Source organism: Megascapheus bottae, chromosome 15 (assembly GCF_031878675.1).
Source record: "Megascapheus bottae isolate mThoBot1 chromosome 15, mThoBot2.hap1, whole genome shotgun sequence".
NCBI lineage: Eukaryota > Metazoa > Chordata > Mammalia > Rodentia > Geomyidae > Megascapheus > Megascapheus bottae.
In genome coordinates this window covers 4,113,528-4,137,953 of record NC_143523.1, presented here as the reverse complement: position 1 = coordinate 4,137,953, position 24,426 = coordinate 4,113,528, and the positions used below count along the sequence as shown (strand labels likewise).

Below are 24,426 nucleotides of genomic sequence, written 5' to 3'. Positions count from 1 at the left end.
ATATTAAAGCCTGCTTGGCTTTTTCCAGGTGGGATACTCTCGGTTTTCTTTTGATAGTAATACATGTGTCCCCATTAGGCAAGCCTCTTTTACGATATTCATCAAGAAGCCCAACGCCGCCTTGTCTGGTTTGCAAATTATCTTTTCAAATGTGTGTCTCCACTCCATAGACAGATGGTTTACCAAATGCAAACTTTATTTGGTTTGTTTTTTCCTTTTTTTAAAACTATGAGTGGAATGGAAGAGAGCTGCTGTCTCTAAGAGTGTCTGAAGACTGGCAGTCCCGGCCAAGTACAGGTGGACAGCCCTGAGGGTAAGGAGCTGGACAGAGAGTTCAGCTAGCCTGTCTGCCCTTCCCTGGGCAATGTGAGTGTGGAGACATCATGGAAAGCTGCTTGGCATCTCAGGAGTTAACCTCAGTCCCCAAAGCAACATCTACAAAGATGACAACAACAACTTTTTCCTTTGATTCCATGGAGAAGTGGTATTTGCAAATACTTAAGGAAAGGGAGGGAGGGAGGAAGGGGTGGAGGAAGGAAGGAAGGGAGGGAGGGAGGGAGGGAGAGAGAGAGGGAGGGAGATATTATTCATTCTAGAATCAAGTTTTGTGTTTTGATCACCACCTCTGGAAATGAAAACAATGGTGTTTGTTTCAGTATTTAAATCCTGAAAGAAGAAAAAAAATCGTGAGGCTTTATGTTAATCATGCAAATTCATCTTGGGCTGAATTATTAAATGCAGCTAAAGAGATGCAGGTGGCGGATGGCCCCCCTGGGAAACACCAGAGGGGTGAATGCCTTCACTTTATTAAGCAGACTCACAGCTGCTTATTGCACATGGAAGGACTTTCTTCTGGGATGAACTCAAAGCAAGATGAACTTAAGCAGGCTTTGAGCAAAGCTAGCCTAGGCTAGCTCACAATGGCTGCCTTGCCTTTGAGAAGAAATGTCTTTGGGAAAGGCCCAGCCTTCCAAACCAAGGGTCCAGTCATTCAAGGTCCAACCCAACTCTGCCCCCCCAAGCCCTGTGTCCACAGGCCTAATGCTCTGTCCTCATGGGGCCAACTGCTCAGTGGAAGTTCTGGAGCAGAAGTTCTTGCTTCTGTGGCCATCGCTTCATGGGTGAGCGAATCTGTACGTGTGTGGGTGAGATGCCCCGCTAGTCCACCTATGATATGAAATGCCATCCTTACAAACGCCGTAGAGGTCCTGGCTGCTCAGAAGGCCGAGGTCTGAGGACTGCGTCAAAGCCAGCCCGGGAAGGAACATCTGTGGGGCTCTTATCTCCAATAAATCAGCAGCAAAAAGTCAGAAGTGGAGCTCTGGCTCAAGTGGTAGAGCACTAATCTTGAGTGGCAAAGGAAAGAGCCATTGCCTAGGACCTGTGTTGTATATCTCATGATAACATTAAAACAAAATCAAACAAACAAACAAAAAGTTACTGCAGGTCAGTGCTGTGGCTGCTGTTTTACGGAGGACTGGGGGGTCCGGAGAGTGTCACTTGTTCAGCAAGTGAGAAGCACAGTCGCCGAGGCACGACATCCCAAATCAAGGCTGTTTATAATAGACCCAAGGTGCCCTTCAACCAAGAAAGGCCCCACACTCCCTGAGTTCTACGTCCACAGTGACCCAGCACTGCAGCGGGCATGGTGGCTCAGTGGAGAGGAGAAAGACACAAGACCACCCCACGCTGTGGAGCTCCACCACTAGCTTCTTGCCTAAATCCACCTGTGCCTGTTGGATCGCCTGGTTCTGCTACTTACTTCCCAAGCTTGCCACCAGTGCTTCCTGAACAAAAGGCTTCAGAAGAAGATCAAGTCCATAACTTAGGCAGAGAACCAACTGGGGATCTTGTGGGCATAATAGGAAGTGACCTCTGCAGTGGGGTTCTACTTGCACCAGGCCTCTCAGCCACTGCTCCACTGGTGTTTTAGGTTAGACAACTTGCTGTGGTTGAAGGTCCTGTCCTGAACAGTTGGGATTCTTCATTATCATCACCTTCACGCCATCATCACCATCCTGACTTCAGATCATCCAGGAGGAGAACACTGGATAGAAATACCTCTGGGCATTGCCAGATGAGTCCAGAGGCATCCCCCTGGCTGATGAGTTAGCTTGGATACCAGTGTGTTCAGAAAGGGAAGGCTTACAGAGAAAGCAAAGAGAAGTCTGGTGGTTTTCTAGGTGCCGTGGATATTTGCACACCTCTGTAATCTGAAACTACCTACAAGAAGCTCTTTATGGAGGAGACCAAAAGCAAGGACAGACCAGAAGTGCATCAGTATCCTGGCTTATTCTGCAGAACACAAAATGACAGGTGGTATGTGGGGCAGGACATGTATGCTAGCATAGATTACAGATATCTTTCAGAGGCGCTTTTCCCAACAGGTTAAAAAGATGCTCACAAAGGAAGTTGGTGAGGGGGAAGTGGGTGGGAAAATGAAATCTTAATTCTCAGTGCTATCTCCTATTCATGCTGGCTAGGTGTGTCAGAGTGCATTGTGACATCATTCTGCAGAAGGCCTTCATGTGAGGAGAAATTTGAAAGAGAGAGCATTTTTACAAAAAGCAATTTACTAGTAATTTTTCAGCCTTTTCCCTGCCACTACTGAAAAATGTGTGTCTGAATAAGTTTGTCCTGCTATGCTATTCATCATCACGGTTTGCCAGGAACTGCACCGAAACCATTCTCTTACATCATTTCTGCTGGTCTAGAAAGCCATTCTGAGTGTTGGACCCAACTACTAAACTCATAAAGACCAATCAGAAGAATTAATTGTTGGTAGCTAAACAGTAGTGGTGGGGGGGGGGGAATCTAAGCCCTTCTCTTCTTTATGGAGCTGCTAAGTACATGGAATTAATGGCTTTATTTGTAACACTGGTGGCAGTACTTAGGACATTTAATCAGTTTATTTTGTTTGATGTAGTCAGTCCTCACTGGGAAGATACCCAGAAATTCCGGCTGCTGATTTATGTTGACTTCAGATGAGATTATGACTTCCTCTTGATGGCGGGATGACATTTCCTAAATATTTGGGTGGAATTTTCCTCTGCATTAGGAAATACATCTTTGGGGGTTTTATTTACAGTGTCTTGCAGGAGGGGAAAGGCTTATCAAGACTGCCATGAAGAAAGTGATTTTGTCAGGAAAGCAAGTGCTACGGTTTGCAGAATATTGTCCCTTCCACAGTGGGGTGCTTGGGCTGGGAGTTTGGCCAACTGGTAGAGTGCTTGCTTAGTATGCACAAAGACCTGGGTTTGATTCCTCGGTACCACATACTCAGAAAAGCCAAAAGTGGTGCTGTGGCTCAAGTGATAAGCGTACTAGCTTTGAGGAAAGGCCAAGTCCAGTGCTCAAGCCCTGAGTTCAGTCCCCAAGACTGGCAAAAAACAAAAACAAGCAAAGACAGTGGGCCACCTTCCCGCATAGCCATCCATGGAATGAAAGAACATGCCACCATGTCATATTGACATTCTGAATCAATGTGTTCCTTTTGTTGTTGTCCTTTTCTGTGGCATTCCTGAGGATTGAACTCAGGATCTTGCACTCATGGCTTGGCTTTTTCATTCAAGATTGGTGTTCTGCCAGTTGAGCCACACCTTCACTTCAGCTTGCTGTTGGTTAATTGGAGAAAAGAATTTCATGGATTTTCCTGTCAGGGCCAGATTTGAATCATGGTCCTCAGATCTCGGCTCTCTGCATAGCTAGGATTACAGGCCCGAGCCCCCAGGGCCTGGCTCCAGTGTGGCTTGCTTTATTGTCCTCACCAGACCTCAGCCTTTCCTGTCCTTCACATCATTTTCTCATCCGGCCCTCATGGAAGCCTCCTTTGACCTTTTGCACATTCCTATTTTTGGTACTTCTTGGAAATGCACAACTACTGGGTCGTGGGCTGCACCCAGTACCTGGGCCTATGAACTGGGCCCAGACACTGAACTACAATGTCCTTTGTCACTTAAAACAATGGTATTCATCAAAGCATCAAACAGCTAAAACACAAAGTTTTGTTGTCCTGTTGCTAGGAACACACCTGCCCCAGGAACATAGCTGTCCTGAGAAGGACTTAGAATACACCTGGCTGATCAAACACACCGAGAACATATTTAGACACAGAAGCCATGCCTACATGGAAAACTCCTGGTCTGAAAACCCGAACTAAGACTGTGACCATGTAGCCTAAGACTCCAGACCTTCACGGGGGCTGTTGTAAGTTCAGAGGGAGCAGGAATGCTAGTGGCCTTGTGACAGTGGCCTCTTGGCCATGTCACTTCCATGTGTACGGACTAGCACTCCTGTTCTTAAAGTTAATTTCTTGGCTCCAGATCCACAGGAGGCATTCACAGCGTTTACTTTTCAGTGCTGGCTCAAGGTGAAAGGGGAAAGTCATGGCTGTGCCCGTCCGGTTCTGGGCGAGTTGGGTGTTGAGGAGCGATTCAGAATATAAATGTCTTAATTACCTGCAAACTAAATTTCATAATCAAATGCGAGTTGTAAATATATAAGTCCCATATTTTTAGATTTGCGATGTAGACTCATCTCTGCATACATACTGGCTTAAATTAATAGTGTATATAAAAATGTTCATCTCAACTTACAAGAGTGAATAATGGAAGCAACTAAATGGCTAACAATAGGTAAAACAGTAAAGTAAATTATGATGCGCATTCACTCAGGGTAGCCGTTAAAATGATAATTATAAAGATTATTTAGTATCACAAAAATCCACTCAGGAAATAATATTAAGTGGTAGAAAATAGTCTACCAAAGTTTTACTGGAAAAACAAACAAAAGTGGCCATGGGGCTGGTATTAAACCATGTGGTCTAGGGGCGATTCTTTTGTTCCTGTTTTCTAGTTGGCAGTGTGCCGTTATCATCTCATTTTGTTAATTTCAAAGCGTAGTCAGTACCCTCATGTTGAGTCTCTGCAAAGTATGAATGCTTGATAAAATGAGAAAAAGCCAGAAAAGGCTAAATTGGGCTAAATTAAGCAGTACCCCAAAGCATCTTTTATCATGTTGGAGAAGGCCCAAAGAAAGAAAAGGAGAGCCAAGCAACGTTGGCTCACGCCTGTAACCCTAGCTACTCAGGAGACTGAGATCTGAGGATCAGGGTTCAAAGCCAGCCTGGGCACAAAAGGTCTCAGACTCTTATCTCCAATTAACCTCTAGAAAACAGGAAGTGGGGCTTGGCTCAAGGGTAGGGTGGTAGCCTGAGCTGAAAAGCTCAGGGATAATACCCAGGCCCAGGGGTAGGGCAATAGCCTTGAGCTGGAGAGCTCAGGAACAGTGCCCAGGCCAAGATTAAGCCCCAAGACCCACAAAGAAAGAAAGAAAGAAAGAAAAAGAAAGAAAGAAAGAAAGAAAAGAAAGAAAGAAAGAAAGAAAGAAAAGGAGATAGAGAATTAACTACTGTGTGTGTTGTGTATAAATATATACATCTATATTTATGCATATGTGTATGAAACTATGTATGCAGGCAATTATAGATGGATGTAAGTGTTAAACAGGAGATTCTGTGTATACATAAGGAGACAACTGCTAAGAAGGAGATACTACTGGTTTTAATTGGCAATCAAATGGTACTCTTCCTTTTGCTTGAGTGGGGAGTATCCATGGAGGACTCACAAAAATCTCTGGTTTGGTCCAATCAAGGCAGCTGCGTGATGGTCAACATGGAGCTTTTTTCATAATAACTTAAGTAAATCCGGGCTAATCCCAGAAGATCCAGGGAAAAAAACCTCCAGATAGAAAGACTCTCTATTAGACTCTCTACATCTTAAATATCTACCCTCATGCCCAGGGTTCTCCTAGGCTGAGGTGATGTGTCATGACACTGTCCTCTGATAGGGAGCACTAGTGAGCTGGGGAGGGGGGGGGGCTGGCCTACTTGGTGGTGGTGGAAGGATCATGGTATTCTCACTCGATGTGGCCTAAAAGCTAGGCAAGTGATCTGAATGTAGGAAAGAGACTATGAAATTATTGGTTATCCTAGTTGCTCTCCCACTGTTAAGACACCTTGGAGTGAAAGATGCTGGCTAAAATTCAAAATTAATTGGGTCAGGATTTTATTCCATATGCTGCAGGAATGCTTGAGCATTGTGCCCTGAATGGGGGATTGGTGAAAATGGAAATGCCACTTTGGCACATAGCTTCCCACCGGGGAAGGCAATTAGCTGGAATCCCACTCGCTCAGCAAGCCCCTGTGAGCTGGGAGGGAGTTGGGTGCGTCTGGACTCAGCTTGGTGGGTCTTCTTCTTTCCTTGGAGCAGAACTACCAATGATAGATTCTGGACTGTGGCTTAGTTAGATCCATTATCCACTTTAACTTTTTTTTAATACATTGAAATGATATTTTTTCTAGACATTTGTCCTCTTCAGAGATCACTGATTAAGAGGATTGGAAAGGGGCAACTCAGTGCCTTGAAAGGGAAGGGGGCTCGTCATCCCTGGCCAGCCTGAAGTCAGGAGAAGGGGTAGGCACGGAGTTTCAAGGCAGGTTTTGAGGCAGAAGCAAAGCCCTGTTGTATACTTCCTGTGCCACCTGTGCTTTTAGAACACACATTTCACCATCAAAATCGTAGGACAGTGTATTCCAGCCATAGAGCCACACACATGCCTGAGTCTAGTGAAGAATGCCAAGGCAGTGAGCCATGGAGGGCAGACAGGGCTGGAAGATTTGGGCTTGGGATTGCCATAAATGGCCCTCCTCCGCAGTCCAGCCTTTCCTCTTCATTCGTGTTTCACTATTTACTTAATTCTATGGGTTCCAGCTCATACCGGCATTAACCTTTGCTTTTCCGCAGTCCAAACAGAATCTAAATGAGTAGAAATGAATTAGCAAAATTTTATGATGCTGGGAAAAATCAGCTGGAAAGCATGCCCTCTCCGAATCAGTCATTACAGAGATGTAAAAAAAAACATTATCCTTATTTGCAGCAGTGGGCTTTGCTAACCAACAATGGCCCCAAAGAGTCTAATAGATGTGGTCCCATCAAGTCCTCCAGATGGCGTGGAAGGTTAGGAAAGGAGCTAACTGGTCTCCATTTCCTCCCCAGGTCCCCATGGCCAGGGCCATTACAGAGAATGGGAGACAGGGGGCTGTGGTTTGTGAGTGTTGCTCATTGGTACATTAGGTCACCAAAGCCAAATAGCTAAGTGCTAACAAGCTGGTTATGTGGGTTCAGTTAGAACTTGGAGATTTAGCAGAACGCACACAGGTCACCTCCCTCTCTTACGTACTTCAAGGCACAATCCTGTGAAACTGATGTTCTGCAATAGTCTACACACACACACACACACACACACACACACACACACACACCCCAAATACATTTAAGAAATGCCATCTTCTAACTCACAGTATATCTGAAACTAAAGTTATGCTATTATATTGTTTTTCTCCCCAAATGACTTGTGTGACAAAGGAATACATTTTCCCTGCTATGGCCCAGTCTGATCTCGTGAAGTGATATTGGACCACCTAGGGGGGATTTCAGTTTGGGGAACCTTCTCAATACAGCTGGGGTCATGCAGAGTTGAGGAGGCCATCTTCCAGGCAAGGCCTTACACATGTTCACTCTCTTCTTCTCACAAGGATCTCACACCCACTCACCCATCCAGTATTTTTCTTGGTTTGGCCAACTGCATTGGCCTGTGAAACCAAAAAGAAAGAGAACCTTGTGCACTTGCAAGAATTGGCTTCTATTGGTAAGAAACAGAATGTAGAGAAAATGATCTCTGCCTGCCAGGAGCTCATGGACACATTGTGGTAAGGCTGTGGAGTTGGTGTTTGTGACATGGAAGCCTTCCTGTGTTTCTTTGGCTGTGGTTTTCCATTGACCTCTCAAGGCTTCCTTCTGATTAACAGTTTACAAATGAAGCAGGGATGTTCATATCTGGATTGGAAAAATTAAGACTAACCCGTGGTGTGAAAGGGAAGGGACATTTTCCTCAATTCTTTCGAGTTGATGGTCAGAAGGGGCCCTCAGCAAGGCTGCAGGTAGATGTCAGTGTAGACGTCTGGGTGGGGGAGTTTGCAGGGACCTACGTGGGAGATGCCGGAATGTATGGAGCGGAAGGACTAATGACTGTTCATTGCAGGTTTGTATAGGGCAAAATTTAGAACCCAAATGTCATTGTAGCGGTGGGAAGAGATTTCTTTTTAATTTGTATATGGTATTCTTTAGTCTCTGAATCCAAATAGCTGTCATTACTTACTCCTGATAATAAATTCTCCTATCATCAATTCTGGTACCGTTTTCTGTTTGGGTAAGTCAGTTGGTTCTTTTACTCTTTCCTTGATTTAAGAACCATGAGGAATGTCTCTTCTCTGTACATTAAAAGAATTCAATAATTTTGAAAACATAAAGCCACATGCTTACTGAGTTGCATGGTGATCTCTTCTTGTGCCTGTGAGAAGCTCACCATGTGTCTGGTAGTTTAGAGGGTATTGGGGGCTTCTGGGAAGGCTGCTGACCCATGGAATGGCTTGAAACCTATATCAATATCCAGGGACACAATGTCCGAGGCTCCCTCAGCTGGGCCCTTTCAGGAAAAGTAGCTGGTGTAAAACATGTCCTGTCCTTGGCTTAGAAGAGTGTGGAGTTTTAGTCTGAGGAGGCCCCGTGGGTGCCACCAGCGCTTTTCCTAGATTCCCCTCCCTAGTGTGGCCCCTGTATCCAGTCATCAATGTCCTTGTGCTGCTTCTCTTTCGGAGTCCTTCCTTCACTGGCAGACTTTTCCCATCCCGATCCTGGCCTCTGCCTCTGCCGCCCTCCCTGTCTCCATCTTGCAGCTCCCTACAGGTTTACATAGGACCACTTGGAAAACCAAGTCCTTTTTCATTCTGTCTTGGTTACCCACCCCACTTATTTCTCTAGATTTCCATCACTGCTGGAAGTCCTTCACTTGCTGAACTTGAAACTTTCCCTCTGTCATTTCTAGAACATGCCAAGGTCACTGCTACTTCTTGTCTTCACTTCTTGAGCTCAGGTCCAGGCCTGGGGCCCCTGGAGAGTCAGTCTTTGATGCTCCAGATCTCTCCGTGCTGTCTCCATCTTCCACAGTCCTGTCTACACTCTTCCTGTATACACAGAGTGCCATACCTCTGTGCTTGGGTGGCTCAGGCCCCTGTGGTGGGTGAGCACACAGAAGGAAGGGAAACCCAGTCCTCAGCAGTGTGCCATTGCTGGGGTCAGGGCAGAGAAGGGTGGTGTGAGGGGTAGGGGGGAGGGGCAGCTGCCTGCCCGATGGATGGCTACAGCTCACTGCATGCAGCACCCTGGTAGAGGTACAGAGAAGGAAGGCTGACAGTGACCCTGGGGTAAGAGCAGCTGCGCCTGCGTGCACATAGGAGGGGGACTGAAGGACGTATTGCTTTTCCTTGCTGTGTGCCACTTCTGTCACTTGAGAACTAATGAGTATGGTGTGGACAAGGTCCTCTGTGCCTTCCTTTCTCCTGTGCCCATCCATCCTTCAGTACTTGCTGACTTACTTGAAAGCATAAAGGTACACATTAAAGCAACCTTATGGCAGAGGCCCTGTCCATGACATGTCAAGAATGCTTTCATGGGGACTCTCTCTATGTCACCTACAGAATTCTGAACCTTAGGGAGCAAAAAGAAAAGGAAGGGAATTTCTTTGTGTGTTAAATGAAATGATGAGCAGAGATTCTTATGCATCTGCATGTTAGCACTATTGTCTAGAGTTGGGTCATGGTAGAAATGTTCTCTGCTGGTAGGAGAGAAAGAGTTGGTACACCCACTCACAAAAACAAGTAGATGGCCTAGAAATGACTGTGTTTTGCACTGAATCATGAAATATACAGAGGACTTTAGTACATAATTTTGTAAAAAAAAAGATGTGACTTGGTATGAATTATCAATAGATTTCTTGCACTATCCCACTTTCTGCTAGGGACAAAATAAATTAAGAATTTAAATCAAATATCTCAATATCATAGAATAGCATAAAATTTTATGTGATGGCATCTTTCCTGGGCTTAGACTTCTAACCAGCTGTGACCTCCAGTGGGGAAAAGCACTGTGGGTGCAGTCCACACTTGTGGGCTGGGTTAGTTTGGGGTTCCCAGAAGTTTCCGTGAATCAATGTCCATTTTCCACATAGTGGCAGTGGAGTTACACTTAGCGTACTATATGCATACTTAGAAACCGGCCCCGTTGCCACTGCCCCTGAAGAGGAAGGAAAGAGGACGTACTAGCTCAGAGGGTAGAAACATGCACAGGTAGACAGCCAGGAGAAGGGAAAGGACTAGCTCAAAACTTTCACTGGATAAACCTAGGGTGACTTCATGCCGTTACCCAGGGAGGCACAGAGAGCTAAAACACAGCAGGCCTGTGCATACAGTTAGTGGAGAGTCCACGCTGACATTCCTGTGTTTGCATCTATCCTGCCATCTGTCTCGTCTCTCTTTGTTTCACCACTGTGTTAATGAAAAGGGAAAGAGAACAGCAGCACAGGGCCAAAAAATTTGTCTCTAGACGTGAGCATCCTAGCCACTGAGCAGTACTGAAGATCTATCAAACCATCCCCACACACATTTCAGAGTCCTAGCAAGACTTTCTAAAAGACAGTGTACATCCAGTCCTCAAATGTCCCCTTCTCTGTGTGTGTGTGTGTGTGTGTGGTGTGTGTGTGTGTGTGATGCAGTTCTGGACTTGTCAGGGGAAAGTCCTGAGCCTGGCTGTTCTCACAGAAGAAGGGCTGCATTTTCCCTAGCCTGTACCCTGGAAAGCTTTGCCTATGGGCCAGATAGCTAGTCTGTGCCACAAGGGAGAGAGGGAGATTGAAAGCGGGGAAACTCCAGGCTGTTGAATTCTCAAAACTATAAGCAACATGTGGCACCTCACAGTATGGGGAGAATATTTACTGATGAAGAGATAGATGAATGTTTCAGGGAGCAAAGAGGGCTGGCTTCTTTGATTTTATTTTCTTTCTAGAATAAAGCTGGTCAAGGCAATTTCCATGGCTAGGGTGGGTGGGGTAGGTGGTGGAGCTGGAGGTCAGTCTTTGCTCTCATGTGAACTTCAGGCCATGTCACAGTGAGTTGATGATCATACTGCAGCCATAGAGCCAACTCACCAGGCAGTCACAGCCGGAATGTGACATGTTCTCCAACCATGTTTGTTGTCGTTATTGTTTCTTTTGGGGGTGCACAGCTTCTAGAAAGCTGCTCTTTTTTAGGAACTCAGTGGACTTTTCTAGACAATTGCTGTAGGTCAGAGGTCAGTTATTAGTACCTTGTCTTTCACTTACTTTTGGATTTTACAAACTGGTATTGCCATGGCGGGGGGGGGGTGGTGCTTAAGGTCATCTGTTTTGTATTCTTACATTCTAGGACATTTCATTTCTCTGGCCTGGAAATTCTTGGCTATAGTCCTCCAGTCTGCAGTTGAGGGGTAAGCTGCTTTGTTTGGCGTTTTAGTCCTTCCAGAAATATCTTGAGCAAGTTATGATTTTGGAGAGTAAAGGTGATGGGAGGTGACGTGTAGTCTATTCTGTATATTGTCTGTGTTCAGAGCTCCTTCTCCAAAACCCCTCCGAATGACTCATAACCATCTTTATGACCAAATGAGAAGCTGAGGCATGGGTAGCTAGGTTTTGTTCCCACGATCACATTCTTGGCAGAGCTGTGAGTGCCAGCTAGGGCAGTGGTTGGGAGTTCTCTGCCCTGTGTGGAGAGCAGGTAGGCACATTGTCCTGTGTGGTAGTGGTTGACACACCAGCCCACTGGAAACATGTCCCACACGTGTGCAACCCTGGGTCTACTTCACTGGGGAGCAGCAGCCAGCAGAAGGTTTGGATTTGAATGTCCTTTCTTTTTCCTTATAGTCAGGGCATGACAGTGGTCCCTTCCTTGACTCTGTTCACACAGGATTAGAGATGATGTTTCATGTAGACGTTTCATGATTGTCACGAATGCATTTAGGTTATAGAGTAGTGTCTACCACCCACTCACAACTGGTTTCTGCCCCTGGAATAGGAGTGCTAACTCTACACAGTCAGAGTAGGTGACAAGTGTCCTAGATTCAGTGTCCTATCCTCAGGCCACATGGCATCACCCAGCCCATCCTGAGTACCTGTGCCACTTTACCAAAGCAAACAAGCCCAGTAACTAAACTTGATATACACTGTTAGAAGAGTTCATATTGCATGTGGAGGCAAATAGAAATAGCAAATATAAAACAAATTAAACAAGGATGCAAACTATTGCAATGAACCATTGAGCCAACAACCACCATTAAAACAAACACACAGAATAAATAACTGTCAACAGCGGCTAACGTTTGGGCTCTTAAATGGTCTGGGATGTGAAATGAAAAATCTGGCTAGAAGGGGAGAAATTGATTGTTTTCGGCACTCCTCTGAATTCAAGCTCTATGTTTCCCCGCGGACCAGTGAATCCCAGCCACACAACCCATGGTGTGGGCTCTCAAGTTCATGATCAACTGGATGCTAGTCATTCACACTGCTTTCCAGAAGAAAGAGAGAAGAGGGGAATCTGTACACACCACTCCTATTGATTTTTGAAAAGGAGTCAAATGTAGATGGGTCTGGCACAGAGATCAATGACATTGTTACTGCAATGTCAAATTGAAATGTAGAGGCAAAGCTGAAGCCTAGAGAGCTTGTGTCTCCAGTTGGCCCAAGGTCTTTGGAAAAGCTCTAGTGAACGTTCCTTTCAACTCAGGTTGTCAGTGTTTGGACTGTAAGAGAATGTCTCATTATAGCATGCTAAGTTTTCATCTTTCTCTTGGAGTGTTTCTTGTACTCAATTACGACGTCATGAGACTCAAAAGCATTCTTTTCTCATAAAGTCAACTTCTATCCAAGTGAACTTTTACCAACTGAAATGCCTGAAGTTAAAGCCAAAACTTTTTGAGTCCTTTTTTCTAAACACTGACTAGCTGGATGTAAGGATTGATGGTCAGTTTCTGAAAGCGGCCTTCCATTTAACACCCTCACCAGCCATTTCCCAGGTTCAAAAGTACATGGATGGAAAAGAACAGTTCTTTCCCAGTCAGGAGTCACTGAATTTCTAGCAAATGACTGGCTCTGGTTCCTGTTAATAACTTCATTAAATATTTATTAAACACCTGTTACTACATAGTACTCTGCTGTGTACATTAAGGATTTCTTGTGTTGTGAATACACTGGTCCATTTTTTTTCTCCAATTCCAATGCATTCTTCAAAGAAGTTCTTAGTTGTTAGACATGATGAAAAACTCACTTATTAAACAGTATTTCCAGTTGATGGCTTATTCATATACCAAATAATCATCATGTTATCCTTTCCCCCACTGCTGTTTCTTAGACTAAAATTTCCATTACAACTACTTACTCCTTGACTGCCCGGGGGCACCATCTTTAGTTCCTTCTCTTACCAGCTGCCACGTTACAGGTACTTTCCTGTAGATTTTGTCCCCATCTACTCATCCCTGGGGCCACCTTTGGCACTAGTCAATTCTCACTTGTGACACCTTCTCAGCTGGGCTCCATTTCCTTTTCTCCAGTTTATCCCTGGTCTTCTCACAATATCTGGCCCAAGTCAAAACATTCAGTGGTGGGAGGCGCTCCTGTTCTTGCGCCAAACCCACGACCTCTCTGTTGCATACACTCATCCCCTGGCCAGGTATCGTTTCTCCTGCTTACCCCGAGGGTCTCTGAGCAGGGTCCCACCAGGCTGAGGTCCTGATGGCTATTTGCTGGGCTTACAAGTCCATCTCTACCTCTACTCTCCAAATCAGCCAACCACACTTTCTTTACTTTTGCCCAAACCCCCTCTTTGGACTTCTCCTCCAGGGCGCCTGCGGGCACTTGGCTACCTTTTCTTTTTCTGTTCTTAGACCTGTGAGTCTCGAGTGTGCATCAGTTAGTGCCACAATACCCTTAGCCCAAGCCCCTACTCAGGGCAGTTTGCACGGCATACATCCTTGGTGAGCAAATCCATTCTATATCCACATTCCCTCCGCCCGCCCCATTTTGGAACTCAGATTTTTATAGTTCTGCTCACTTTGCAGGGATGCTAAGAACTACTCATTACAAAAATAAGCAGATTTCATGAAGCAAAATGTAGATGATATGAGTTATCTGGAAAATAACCACTAAGAGTACACGGGCCAGTCGAGCAGTACAGAATGCTTCTAGAACAAGGGTACAAGCACCCACGCTCCCTGTGGAATGACCTAGAAACACACAGACTGTTCAGTTTCATGAAGGTTGCCAGTATGTATGATGAACCCCAGAGGTGTTTATCAGCAGAGCGGCTGACACCAGTCTGGCTTGCTCCCCTTCTCCCTGGGGCCCTGACGAGGGGAGAAAGCAATGTTTATTTGCAAAACATCCCATAATCTCCTCCATGTCTCTCATAACCAGTAGTTTACAGCCTTTCCTTGCTTTTATGACCAAAGCTAGATTATTAAGGATGGAACTGGAATTTCTATAGTAACGGCCGCATGAACTTGAACCAGTATTCGGACATGCTGCTCTGATTTTTTTTTTAAGTTTCTTCATTTTATAGGCTTAAATAGTGTAATGTATGTGAGTGCACTGTACAAAGATGCGTGCCTCTGCAGCTCTCTCCTGCTCAGACTTCCTGATCTCAGGATCATGTTGGGGACAGCCCTGTCTGTGTGCATACAACACCTCCAGTGTTCAGATTTGTACTCTGGGAAAGCAATATTCACAAGTAAGAGACAGTTCTTTCAGAATCCCTATGAAATATGGTATGATTCCCAAAGGTTTATAATGTAATTTAGAGAAGGAAGTCCTTCATCTTCTTCTTAATATTCTTAATATCTGCTCCTCTGCATTCAAGCTCCCTCTCATCCCTCTGCCAGTAAGAGTGAAGGAATGCATTCAGCAGGAAGACACAGGGCTGTGGAGCTAGAATAGTTTCCTTTTATGTAGATAGAGGTTTGTAACTTGATCTCCATATACTCCCAAATGCTTCAACTCACTTAGGGCTTACATGAAGTATGCATGATTCTAGTTCACACTGAATATCCTGATGACTTAGAGTACAGGTAGAGACTATCAGGATAAAGAGATAATCTGTAAAGTTATGGTATTTTTCAGTCTGAAAGGCAAGACTTCTGGAGATAGCTTAGTGCTTTCAGCCACTGAAACAAATGAAATATGACACAGTCCAGAGTTACAGATCTGTATGTTGTGTGATCTCGTGTAGCATAAGATGTTGTCAAAACAGCACAGATGCATGACCTCAGCTACCTGTACCACGTCTGTATTTGGTCCTGAAGGTGTAAGATCCATGTATTTTTAAATAAGCTGATAAAAACTTTAGATTTTTCCACCCCATTTCTGTGAAGATGAATCCAAGTTAAGATAAAGACTATTCAGAATATTTGTAGGAGAGCTTCAGGAAAGGGATGTGTTGTCATGTAATATCAATCATATTAAATTTTGCTTTAAAATATTGAAGCCACTTCATAATGTTATAAAATATTAACATCAAATATGTGAGGAGACTAAAAAGAATCTACTTCATAAATTATGTCAGCTAATTTGGGGGTTGGTAAAAGTAGGTCTCTGTTGAATTCCAGAGGGTAAGAACAGAGTCAGGTTATGAAGTAACTGTTTGAACTAGTGATATGGCATGGATCCAGGGGGTTCTTATACACACGACAGGTGTGCCACTGGTGTGGTCACCCATTGCTTGCGGGGCTGCATCTGCATAGGTGTCTTGGGTGGGCTGGTCCAGAGCCTTCAAATACATTTCCAGGTGATCCTGCCCTGGCCTCTGTGAAGGCCGGCAGGCACAGGGCTGCTGTGTGAGGTGCTAATGGTTTCCAAACACTATTCTCTGAGAAGCAGGCTGGCCTGGAGCTAAGTACTTTTAAGTCATCTGCCCCTGCACAGGAGAGCTCAGTCACTCTCCTCTCCATGAGGAAACTGTGAGCTGGAGGAAAGGAGAGAATACAACATGGCGCTCCGTGACCGCCTGTGCCCAGCCTCTCAGCTGTGTTCCACTGTAACTTCCGAGGATCTTTTCTCCTTTTTAAACATTTTCTGCTTGTCCCATTGTGTGGAAATCTTTTTTTTTTTTTTGGTAGATGTATGCCTTTCCTGAACGAGTCTTTCATTTATATAGTCATTATGTATTTTTAAATGTTTTCCCTGCAGATAGAGAAACAAATGACAAAATTTCCCTATCCTGCCATTAGGAAAACAATTCTGGCAAAACAGAGACCCCCCCACCACACATACCCCCAAATAATCAAGTGATGGGTACCTAGCTTTTTTTCTTTCTTTCTTTCTTTCTTTTTTACAAGCTCCCTGAGCAGACCCTGCAGCCTTTCTAGCATTGGCCTTATGAAGCTATTTCTTGACTAGTAGTCAAGATAATGGGTCTGATTTACGTAAAAGCTCAGAGTCTTAATCACAATAATAAAACAGAAAGTCATGGCAACTGTCGTAAGTTTAAAAGCATACTTTGCTTTTTCAAGGGCACTCTGTCTTTAAGCAGAGGTCTTTTCATTAGCTACAGGAATCAAACTGAATCACTCTATCTTTGTCAGGAAATGAATTTTGTGATGTAAAGAAAGGAAAAACTCTGGGTAGCTAACGTAATTTATGCAAAATCATGCAATTAGTGATGGCTCTGCCACACTCCCCTCCCCCCACTGCGCTTCTGGTGAAGCCCATCATGTGGAGCAGTGCCATCTAATGTAAGTAGTAAACATGAGTAGTAAATTATTAATATCTGGCAAGGCATGCAGATGACAGGACTTCCATTTTTCCCCCTTTGAGCCGCTCATGCACATTTGCTAATCATCCTTGCAAAAAAAAACCTGCAAAGATAAATAGGAACTTTGGAAAGTAACATTCAACAGGATATGACTGTAATAAACAGCATGCCAGGAAGAGCAAAAGGCAGCAGTACCTTCCTCGGCTGCGTATTGAAATGGGTTACTTTCTGCTAATGCTGGAGCTTAAGCTAAATAAGGGTATGTCACTTTCATGGACACTGCTCACCAGAATGTCCAGGCCCTTGTGATTAAGTGGCATTTTAAAACCAGGTCCCCCCTCCATTCCCATGCTATAACCTTGACAGTCTCCAGCTGGGATACGGAAAGGTAAACCCAGTAGCAAGTCAAGTCCCTGCCCAGGAGAAAACCTCAGTTGGTCCTGGCTGTGTAACACTCGGAAATGATCTCTTGGGTGCTCAGCCAAGGGGGCTTGCCCAAAGTTCGTTCCTCCTCTTGCCAGATTCACCTCAGGATGCTTCGGCAGAATTCCAGCGCCCAAGCAGGCAAGGTCAAATTAAAGTGCTTCACTGCTGCTTCTGGCTCAGGGGCCGAGAGGGCATGCAGGCCCCCAGCACAGACCTGCAGCAGCAGGAGCGGGCAAGGGAGTGGAGCCCTGATCTGCAGATGGACAGGCTGCACCCGTTTCCCTCTCATTTGCTCCTGGGGCGCCTCTCTTCCTCCACCCCTGGCACTCCTCTCTGGCAGGCTCCATGTCCCTGTGCATCTTGTTCCCCAGTAGAAGGTGGAGGTCACAGGAGAGGTGCTTTATGTGAGCAGCGAGGGAGCCAGCCTGGAACCTGAGCATGAAGCAGCAAGACGCAGACTCTTGCTCTTGACTTGGGGCTTCTGGGGCTGCCTGGTCTGGGGCTGGCTCCAGGGCTCCCTCCTCCCCTCAGCCTTCCCCTGCTCGGTTAGGCTGCAGCATGGGTTAGTTTCCCACGCGTGTGCGGGTCAGATCTGGGATGCTCACCATCACGAAGCCCCGTGGGCACTGACCCGAGCCTGCAGCCTCCAGGAGGTGCCAGCCCCAGTGGGCGGAAGAGACGGGCGTTTCACGTGGGCATCTGCCTCTGCTCCTGCCTTTCTTTCCCAGGCTGCGAGCCTCAGCCCCCACCCCCATGTGCTCCCATTTATCTCCCCCGAAGTTAATCACCCCTCCTGTACTTGCCCAGTTTGCTTGTAGTTTGGAGAACACTTGCAAGCCTGGCAATGTTCTGGAGAGCAGGCCGGCCGCCCACAGACCCCCCCACCCCACCCCACCCCCGCGCAATTTTGCCTGGCCGGGGAAATGGGGCGCCCACAAGGCTGTGGCGTTGGTCTGGAATCCACATCCTAACCCAGCTCCCCCCTGGCTGTCCCCAAAGTTGCCAGATGCCCCTCAGCGACCCGAGGGTGGCCCCCGGCCCCCGCCCCGCCGGGTCTGCGCCCGTCCTACCTGCTCTCCCTGGCCCCTGGCCGCGCGGGTCTGGGGCCGGCGCGAGCGCGCAGCCGAGGTCAGAGCCGTCCCGGCGGCTTCGTGCCCAGGGCCGGGCGCTGCGGGCGGCGCCGGGCGGGCGGCGGGCGGCGGGCTCGGCTGGCTTACCTTCAGCCGCTTACAGGGAAGTCCAGGTCGGTGCAGCGCCCGGCTCAGGCATGTCTCGCCACGGACCCCGGCAAGCCTGGCGCGGCACGGAACGCTCGGGGCAGGGCATCCGTGGCGGGGCTCGCGGGCGGGCGCGGAGGAAGGAACCGCTTCTGGCGGGGGCGGGCGGGGGGGGGGGGGGGACCTGGCCGGCTGTGCGCCCACCGCCCCGCGCCGTGACCGCGGGCCGGGCCCGGCCGCCCCGAGCCGCAGCTCGCGTCTCCCCGGCTCCGCTCAGCGGCGCGCGCGGGGAGGCAGCGCGGAGGCCGGCGCGGGGGACGCCCGCGCGCTCGCCGGCGAGCAGCGCGGCGGAGCCAGCCACGGCCGCCGGGCTCCGCGCTCCCCCGATGTCCTCATTGACTGCAATTGTCTCGGGCGAGATCGGCGTGGAGCGGGGCCGGGCGGAGGGGGCGGGCAGGGGAGGAGGCGGGAGGGAAGTCCTCGCCGCGGCTCCCGGTCCCGGCCACGCCAACCCGTGGAGAGACGGCGCCGGGAGCCGCGAGGCGCGCCGCCCGCCCGCCCGCCTGCCGGTGCGCGGAGCTGGCTCCACGCGGGCGGAGCCCCGGGGCCCGCGGGCGGGGGCGGGGCGGGGGCGGCGAGGCCGGGGTGGGCCGCGCGCGTGCGGGGCGGTGCGGTGCGGAGCCCCCTCCTGCCCGAGCGGCGCTGGAGGAGGCGGGGAAGCCTCGGAAGCCTCCGCCTCGCCGCCTGCGCTCAGGCTCCTCCGAGGCTTCCTTGGGTTTCTAGGCTGCAGGCGGCGCTGCCTGGCCCGGGAACTTGTTGAGTCTCCCTGGGAGCTGCCTCTCCAGCATCTGGCGGGTGGGGACGCCCCTGTGTTCCCTCACTGGAGCCCCTGGGAACAGGTCCCCAGGCTTACTGCCATGCCAGCAGGCCAGCCCAGCGGGGTTGTGAAATCCAGGGCACAGGGGATGTGTGAGGGGCTCAAACTGAGCCTGCACATGGCTCCTTTGCAGGGGCCAGGCTTGGGGGGGGGGAGGGTAGGGGCGAGGGTGTTCTCTGCTGGGCCAACCTGGAGCCCTGCAATGTGGCATGGAAGGCCCAGGGGCTGGGCCTAGCTGGGGGGTGGAGGGGCGCTGCCAGCCGGGTCTGTTGCATCCTGACATTTGCAAGCCCTCCAGAGCAGGCCCTGCTGCAGCTCCAGACCAGAACCTCCAGGACTGAGAGGGAGCATGGCTGGCCACCCATGGGCCGGCCTCCCCGTGTCCTTCAGCAAGTATGAATACTTCCTAGTCTGAATATGTCCAAGGAGGAGAAAAAAACACAGAAAGCGAGCATAGCCCACCGAGCACTGTCACACATGTGGAGAGTAGATTGGGAGGACCAATGTCGTGTGCTGTCACCTGCCCACTCCTGCTCACATGACCCATCAGTGTCACACTGTGCCTGCCCCACCCAAGACCCAGCATCCCCAAGCCCTGGCTCGGCCAGTGCTCCCTCCTTGTCATTGAGCTGTACCGGCCTAGCTCCTTGCTTGACATAGTGGCTGTTACTTGTGGCTTGATATGAAATGTGTTATTGGACATGGAGGCAGACATTCCAAAAGGAAAATACCTTCCAGTCTCATGCCTTTGCATTTTGCCCCTCAGCTGGTCCAACAGGAAGCTGCTTACGACCCAGATTCAGGTGGGATGCTGTATCTGGGGCTCCAGACTCTGCCCATGTGGCCTTTGAAGGGTCTTCTGAATCCCTCAAGTCTGACCATGGGCAAGTTCCCTCTCTGGCTGACCAGGAAAGCTGTTTGGGGCTGGCCTGGGAGATAGGCCTGGTTATGAGTGAGCAGCCTGCAACCATGTCTGCTGCTCAGAAGGGAGCCAGAAGGGGGTGTCTAAGACTTGGGGATATATAGCACCAAGTGTCAGGGTTGCCTGCAGGTTTGCTCAGCACCCCATTTCTCCTGGAGCCTGGGGCTCTGGGATCCTCCCAGGGGACTTGTTACCCACCTTGCTCTATTGCAGGGCCATAAAATCAAAATTTGCATCCCGTCTTCTTAAACCTGTCCTTGAAAAGCTGCCAGGAAACTCAGAGACAGTGCTGTTGATCATAGGAAGCTTATGCTTTATGGGCAGTGAGTAAAACCAGTTAGATTCGATGCACATACAAGAGCTCAGCTGCAGCATGCATTGGAAACTAGTAAAAAAAAGAAATCTCCAGGACTGATGTTACTTAAGATCTTCTCCTCGATCTATACCTCTAGGAGGAAAATGAAATGCTGTAATTAGCAGTTCAGAAAGTTTACCTGACTGCCTTAAATTGTGCAGCTGCCTCCTGGATTTGAATTGTTTCTCTAAGCCTATTAGAACCATTGCTATCCTTCTTTACTGTGTAAGAAACCATTTGCCTGCTGGATCTCTTAAGTGCTAGTCCCCAATGTCACAAATGAAATTATTGATGAAAGCCTGTCTCGCATGACTGTCACTAGAATCCCACCTGGATGGGGTAATGCTCGGATCTTTGAAGCAAGCAATTTGTTGGGGGTGAGCCAGTGAGAAAAGAGATTTGGCCATCTTCCTGACAATCGACCTGCAATGCATTATTATTTTATGGACTGAACATATGTATATTTGAAGGGTCTGTAATGAGTCCTTATGTTCTTCTTCCACAGAACAAGAGTATAATAATAAAAAGAAGAATCACTTTAGAAATCAATTAGATATAGATTGGTTATATATAATAATGCATATATATGTATATATAGATATAGAGAAGAACTTTGCTATAGAAGGTAGACTTGCAATGGGAAATAACTGTTTTTCAGTGGGATTTCCTGAAGGCAGAGACATCTAGAGAATAAAAATAAAAGAAAGTGCAAGACAGCTAAGAAATCAAAATCTGTGAGTCTCTTTTGCCTACTTCTTGGAAGTATGCACATGTTATAAGGAGAATTGTTGGAATTCCAAACCTACAATGAGAAAATATAAGAATTTGCAAGCCAATGATGTTTCAGAATGTTCCCACCAACATTGTATCTGTTAAGTTCCAAACTAGGAATAACCTAAGTAGCTATCACAGAAAAATCAAGGGAAGTTTCTTGGTTTATTTTTGTGGCATATTACATACTATCAATTTTGGCTTCTGGCATATGAAGGAGCATGGAGGACTTTCATAAACATTCTGAGGCCAGGCAAAGAAAGCAAAGCTTTCCTAATGCATACAGAGTATAGCTACAGAGGATATATTATGGGAATCCTTTAAATGAAGTTAACAAAAGACTTGTAAAAGGTGCTAAGTGCCAGAGTGCAGGTTCCCACTGGGATAGGCTAATGGCACAGGGCCAAGTTTCCTTCAGTATTGCTGGATGTTCTGTCTTGCATTTGGTGATTGTATGGTTCTCTCTCTCTCTCTCTCTCTCTCTCTCTCTCTCTCTCTCTCTCTCTCTCTCTCTCTCTCTCTTATATATAAATGCACGTATGTATAAATATATATACATACACACAGACATACGCACACACACACACACACACACACACACACACACACACACACATTCCAAAGCAGATGCCAGTGGCTTTACTTATTATCCTAGCTACTCAGGAAGCTGAGATTCAAAATCAGCTGGGCAGAGACTGTTTTCCAATCAGTTACCAAAAAAGCCAGAAGTGATGGTGTGGCTCGAGTTGTTAAGTGCCAGTGGTAACTGAAAAGGCTAAGGGAAGCTGGGCACCAGTGGCTCACGCCTGGCATCCTAGCCACTCAGGAGGCTGAGATCTGTGGATCACTGGTCAAGGTCAGTCCAGGCACAGACGTCCTGGAGCTTCTTCTCACCAATTAACCAGTAGAAAACTAGAAGTGGCACTGTGGCTCAGGGCAGTAGCCTTGAGCTGAAGAGCTCAGGGACAGCGCCCAGGCCCAGAGCTCCAGCCCTACAACCAACAAAAAAGAAAAAAAACAAAAAACGAAAACAAAAAATCTAAGGGATAACACCCTGGTTCTGAGTTCAAGCCCCAGTTCTAGTACAACTGGCACACTGAAAAAGTATATGTATCATCTAGATATTCTCCAGGTTCAGTGCAACGTCCATGTTTTGTTGTTTTTTTCTGACCTGTTACTTTGCATCATAGTGTCTGTGTGCTTGCCTTAGTAATCTCTCCCCGTAAGTGTACCAGTTTGTCCATCTGTGAGATGAATTTGATGTGTTGAAGCCATCTTTATCTCCTGATCCAACTGATGGGAAAGAAGGGGGGTCTACAGGTTGCAGGGTACCTGCTGCCTTCGGGACTTATTTAGCAGCATGTAGGACTGTTCAGATTGGGGACGGGAGTGGCTGCTGTTAAACCTGGCCCTGCTGACCTTCACATCTAGCTGTGATAGAGTTCTCTCAAACATGATTTGCCTTCCTCCTGCCTTGATGGTCCAGTGTGCGCCCTAGTCCGTGATGAAGTGGTCCCCTCCGTGGGCTCATTCAGCCACCCCCGGGACTTGTCTGCCTGTGCTCTCTACTCCCGCAGAGAACTAGTCCCCCACCCGTGTCCCCTGCTGTACGGTTATCCGTGATGGACAGAGTGTTCAGCCTGGCCTTACCTTACCCTATTGCCCTTCTGGATAATTCCCGTTGTCATCTGGGCTCAAACCTTCACACTCTACTTTCTGAGCGAAAGCCCCTGCTCGCCTGTGGCTCTTCCAAGGTTCTGATAACTAAGTCTCTCCTTTGGAAGGAAATTAAGCTCTGCTTTTCAATTCTGGGCCATTGTGGGGAATGCTCCTTTTTTAGTCCTTCCCTTGCTTCTACAGTAAAGAGCGGTTGATGGTTTGTTGGCCTCTACATCTAGTTGGTTGAGAGAAGACTTAACATCTTGAAGACTGGTTGAAATTCCTGGGTTTTTCTTGTTTGTTTGTTTGTTTTGTATCAGATCATTTTGACTTTAGTTTCTGTGGGAAGTAGGGACTTTTTGTTTCTAAAAAGAATGGAGTGGCCTTTTCAGTGGTGAGCTGTGGAGTCTTCCTGTTCTCCTGACTCACTCCCAACCTTCTAGCCAGTCTGGGTTTTACTAGCAGGGTCCAGTCAGGGCATGGCCAAGCCTCTTGTGGCAGAGCTCCATGACTCCAGGCTTTTCCTAAGGCTGGCTGCTCCCGAGCAGCAGTGGAGTGCCCAGGCCATGACCTAAACTGGACACAAGGAATGAAATTTGCTTTCAGAGTTCAGTGTGTAGCTGCAAATCTGCTCAGCCAGTGTCAAAATGGTCCCTCCCTTCCCTCAGTGTTAAAATGGTCCCTCTTCTCTGAGGTCTGCTCCTTGCCAAGGAGGCCCAGAGGAATCTCTGGCCAAGGTAGAGAAAGCAGAAGAAAATGGAAACTTCTTTATTTCACTTCTTTCTTTTCCTAAAGTATTGGAACCTGGGCCTTTTATGAGTTTTTGCTTTTGTTGTGTGCCCATAGCATGCTAAGCCCCTGGAGTATCTGCATTATCTGCTTTTCAAGACAGCTGTGCAGGAGGCATTGTAAAGCTTTTTCTCAGACATTGGGCAGGATAGGTAAGCAATTTCTCCAAGGTCGCACAGCTCAGAAGGGATGGAAGCTAGATTGTGATGCCATTCTGAGCATGGCCAATCGGCCTGTTCAGGTTTCTTATTTGTATCTAACCTTGAGAATAGTGAAGAACATATAAATGAGTGTGGCATTAAGTTCGTAAACACCACAGTCCTCATTGTGGAGTTACACTGGCCACTGGCATCCCACCTCAGTCCTTTCCTGGCCCTGTACTGCAGCAGGTTCCTGAGTTCTGAGCGGTTACCTCCTCCTTTCAGGTTCTGATGGGATCGGCTGCCTGTTCTCAAGCTCAAAGGAGAGATTTGGCTGGACTATATATTGTGCTCCTGCTGAGCCGATAATCACTCTGGAGTTGTAGAGTGTGGCTTTGGCCTTTATTATCTGTTCCTCATCTTCTCACTGACTCAGTTAATTGTGCTTTGCATTAAAAAAAAATACTAATAATCTTAGCTCCTGGAGCCAGTGGAATGGCTCATGCTTATAATGTTAGATACTCAAGAGCCTAAGATAGGAGGA

General features: G+C 47.5%; 2 protein-coding genes across 4 annotated transcripts in view; one reads left to right on the top strand and one right to left on the bottom strand.

Moving 5' to 3' along the window:
• Insyn2a (inhibitory synaptic factor 2A) overlaps positions 1 to 18,486 on the bottom strand; it is a 56,470-nt gene extending 37,984 nt beyond the window's left edge. For both annotated transcript variants that reach the window (XM_090345609.1, XM_090345610.1), the window contains exon 1: positions 18,370 to 18,486. The gene's annotated coding sequence lies outside the window, so the exon portion shown is untranslated. The remainder of the gene's footprint in view (positions 1 to 18,369) is intronic.
• Dock1 (dedicator of cytokinesis 1) overlaps positions 1 to 24,426 on the top strand; it is a 411,811-nt gene that overhangs the window by 201,151 nt on the left and 186,234 nt on the right. The gene's annotated exons all lie outside the window — the stretch shown is intronic.